Source organism: Lolium rigidum, chromosome 3 (genome assembly GCF_022539505.1).
Source record: "Lolium rigidum isolate FL_2022 chromosome 3, APGP_CSIRO_Lrig_0.1, whole genome shotgun sequence".
Lineage (NCBI taxonomy): Eukaryota > Viridiplantae > Streptophyta > Magnoliopsida > Poales > Poaceae > Lolium > Lolium rigidum.
In genome coordinates this window covers 86,360,003-86,364,403 of record NC_061510.1, presented here as the reverse complement: position 1 = coordinate 86,364,403, position 4,401 = coordinate 86,360,003, and the positions used below count along the sequence as shown (strand labels likewise).

General features: G+C 50.5%; 1 pseudogene; it reads right to left on the bottom strand.

Moving 5' to 3' along the window:
- Positions 1-2,528: 2,528 nt before the first annotated feature.
- LOC124702939 lies at positions 2,529-2,842 on the bottom strand (annotated as a pseudogene).
- Positions 2,843-4,401: the final 1,559 nt, after the last annotated feature.

Genomic DNA, 4,401 nt, shown 5'->3' with positions numbered 1-4,401 from the left:
CGGCGAGCCTCCTCACCGACACATCCCGCGGTGAGCCTCCTCACCGCGGCGCCTTCTCCCCCGCGGCGGTGCCTGGCCCGACCGCGGCCGCCTTCTCCCCACGCTTCTCGCCCGGCGCCCCATTGCCGGTCCCCGTGTCCCAGCGCAGCAGCGGCGTGGCGGGCCCGCTCCGCCGCCCGCCGCCCGACCCCGGGGCCTTGAGCGCGCGCCGGCGGAGCTGCCGCGGCGTCCGGAGCGCCGGCGCGGGGGGCGGTGCCGCGGCGGTGGAGGCGGCGGAGCGGTTCCTGGAGCTCATGTTGTGCGGTGGGCAGGGGTTGGCGCGGGATGCAGAGATGCAGCGGCGCCATCCTGACAACGGCGCCCAAGCAGACAGCTGCATCTCTTTTTGTGATTGGGCTTCCTAAGTTTTATTTTGGGCTGCATTACTACACTTTTTTAGCTTTATTACTATGAAATTTGGGCTGCATTGCAGCAAGACAATTTCGTTTCTCGGCGAGGTCGGGGGAGGTGCTGCAAATGTTCAACGGCGGTGCTGTAAATGTTCCGTGGCTCTGCTTCTTTACTACATTATTTGTGCTTCAATGTCTCCGGCGAGGTCTCCGGCGAGGTCGGGGAGGTGCTGCAAATGTTCAACGGTGGTGTTGTAAATGTTTTGTGGCTCTACTTCTTTTACTGCATTTTTTGTGCTTCAATGTCTCCGGCGAGGGCTCCGGCGAGTCTCCGGTGAGGTTGGGGAGGTGCTGCAAATGTTTAATGGCAGTATTGTAAATGTTTCGTGGCTCTGCTTCTTTACTACATTTTTTGTGCTTCAATGTCTCCGGCGAAGTCTCCAGCGAGCTCCTCGTGTCTTTTTCTTTTTTTGGCGAATCGTTTTGTGCTTCAATGAAGCAAAAGCGGGATATTTTTTGCTGCGACGAAGCATCGTCAGGATTTTGGCTGAAAGTGGACACGTGTCGATCAGGGAAACAGGAGGCTGGAATTTTTTAGGCGAATCGTTTTTGTGCTTCAATGAAGCAAAAGCGGGATTTTTTTTGCTGCGATGAAGCATCGTCAGGATTTTGGCTAAAAGTGGACACGTGTCGATCAGGGAAGCAGGAGGCTGGAAGGAGTTTATCCTCCGGAGGATTCTCAGCAGTGTCCTTTGTGACACCAGGCGGTCACCTATTCAAATTCAAATTTAATAGTAAGATATATCAATAATTCACAAATTAATAACATAATAACATCTTCACATAGGAGATACACATAATAGTTCACACATAGTTAAATACATAGTTTTGTCCAAATATTACAACATCATTACGTAGTTTAGGACATAGTTATGCCCATAATTATATAACTAGATCTTGGTGTCTATTTCGCCAAGCAAATGGGCCGGTCGACTGAAATTTTGGGTCCAAAATTTTGGGTCCATTAAGCGGGAAGTTAGCGGCTATGAGGCTAAATTAAGGCTAAATAGCATTAGCCGGGCTATTAGCGGCTATTTCTGTTTTAGCCTCTAAAGCCTCTAGCTATAGCCGCATAACTCGCGAAAGGCTATAGCCGGGCTATAGCCTGGCTATAGCCGGCTATTTTAAAGTTTAAACAGAGGTGTTAGCAGTCAGTCGGTATGTTTCGCTAGATTTTTCTGGCATGCTGTTTGTCCGAAACCTCACTGTAAATGCGTCTCGTTCTCTTGTGAAGCTACCTACACTGTAAATGTGCCTCAAACTGGCTTGGTGTACAGCTGAGCTAACATGCATTACTTTAGAGGCTATTGTTTTGTTTATCTGTTCATCAATGTGAAGACGCATAGCTGCTCCTTTATCGAAAAAAATGTGAAGACGCATATGCCAGTTTACATCGTTACTTCTGGAAGACAGTCTCCAGCGGAGGCACAAACCAAGGAAGGTCTTACCAGGTAACAGTCCTGCTAATGTTGGCAGCAAAAACAGCGGCATCATTGGAACCAAAATAGAGGTGAGCAGAGCACAGCAGATACTTGTGCGAGCCTGTCTTATCTTTCAGCACTGATGAGCAGGATTTCAGTTCTCTGAAACAAACAAACAAACAAACGCAATGGCATGCGACCACAACTGCAAGAACCAGAGCACGAAAATCAGTTAACTAAATATAAGAAATACAGCAGCGAAACAAATCTAGCCACAAACTGATTTTAGATTGGTAGGGGCAGACAACCATGAAATTCTCGAAGATACAAAGTGTAATTCAGCTTGGTGCTGCTGGCGAAGTTAGGCAATGACAGTCAGTGCCTTCTTCAGCAATTAGTCATAATTTCAGTTCTCTAAAACAACTTTATAGTCAAGTGCAAGAACGAGAGCAAGGAAGCAATCAGCTACGAACAAGCATGCAATATGGCTGTAACAAAAAAAGAGGGCATAAGCTGGAAACGATTGACAGACCATGACAATTCTCAAGATAACAGGATTTTTACTTCACAGCAACAGGCTCCCATTACATCAGGCACAACATTTGACACCAACACGATAGACAGGTACTCTCCCTAAACAAGACACAGAGAGGAAAGCCTAGCCACCGAAGCCGTAGAGGGTGCGTCCCTGGCGCTTGAGCGCGTAGACGACGTCCATAGCGGTGACGGTCTTGCATGCGGCGTGCATGCTCGGTGTAGATGACAGCATCGCGGATGACATTCTCGAGGAAGATCTAGCACGCCGCGAGTCTCCTCGTAGATGAGGCCGAAGATGCGCTTCACCCCGCCCCTCCTCGCCAGGCAACGGATCGCCAGCTTGGTGATGCCCTGGATGTTGTCGCGGAGCACCTTCCGGTGGCGCTTGGCGCCGCCCTTGCCCAGGCCCTTGCCGCCCTTGCCGCACCCAGACATCTCCGCAGCTCGTACCCCCGTCCTAGGTGAAAGCCCAAAATCCGTTGGATTGGATGGCAGATGCACATGGGCGTCGTTCCCTCCTTGGATGCGTCGTATGGGGACTGGTGGTGTAACGGCGAGCGATGCTATGGTTGGTGTGGTTCCGTTGGTGGTGTGGCTGATGCTCGGCTCCGCGCGTCTTCGAGATCTATGGCTGCTCCCAAGCTTTCCTGTCTCCTGGGTGTCCTCGTCAAAGTTGTTCGTTGCACAGGTGTGCATGTCGCGGCGAGGTGATCTGTGTGGTATGCCCGGTTGGTTTCCTGGAATGTATCTCTCCTTGTTCTAGGGTGAACATCTCCACCGGCCGACGGTACGGCGCCCTGCGATCCATCCAGGGCGAGAGGGTTGGGAATCTCCTCGGCGATGGAGGAGGAAGATGTTCCTTCCTTGACACCGTTGGTGACCACTGTGCTGTCCTCAATGTCAATGCTTACCTGGTGCTGCTACTTCTTCTGTCCTGGCGATCTTCCGAGGAGGACATCGCTGGCTCAAGCTATGTTTCTGGTTTATCTTTGTTGTTTGAGTTGGGTGCTGTGTTGTTTCAGCATTCTTGTATCTATTGGCCACATGACTTTATTAATTTAGAGCGGGGCTTCATGCTTTCAATTTAAAAGAAGTCTGTTGGCTCAGAGAAAAAACGGTAGAAAAGATTGTTAGAATAGCATGAAAGCTAAATCTAGAGGCCTATGTGTTGTGATGGATTGCACGGCGGCCCGTGCATGAAGAGCTTCACACCTGGAATAGAAAAGAGTTAAAAGGACCAAAGAATAGAATCTAGAAGTTTTAGAATGAGTTAGAGGATCTAAGGAGAGGACCTGTCACGGCCGAATCTACTTCACCGGGGAGCTCTAAATCGTAGCCGGCAGCAATTTGGGATCCTAGTGAGAGAAAGTGCTCACACTGGTGGTTCCTATACGAAATCCACGTCAGCATGAGCCCAATAAAAACATTGGCGAGCCCCAACCGATCTATATACGAAGGGAGGCTATCGGGGGCATCGGCAACACAATCAGCAAAACTTCAGTCGGAAGATTCCTGATATGGCCCTCTCGTCAGCCTCTCTCTCCCCTTCCACCTACCGCTCTCTCTCTCTCTCTCATTTTTAATTCTCCACCTACCATGCAAACACTCCCTCTCATCTGCCATGTGCTGTCGGCTTATGCTACATGGGTTAACCGGTGTGGAGACTGGTGTTTGCGGCTGGCGGTCCCGTAGCCAGCATGTGTTTTGCCGGCTACTATTTTGGGGTCGCCGGAGGAGATGCTCTTAGCCCGGCAAAAGGAAGTTCAACTGGTCATTCACTAGTAGAGAAACCCCCATTTAGTACCGGTTCCAAAGGGCCTTTAGTACCGGTTTTGAAACCGGTACTAAAGATCCGGTACTAAAGCCTCCAACCTTTAGTACCGGTTCCTTACGAACCGGTACTAAAGGTGCCTCCATGTGGGCACGGAGGAGCCCGCGGGGCTGGAGACCTTTGGTACCGGTTCGTAACACGAACCGGTACTAAAGGCTATTTC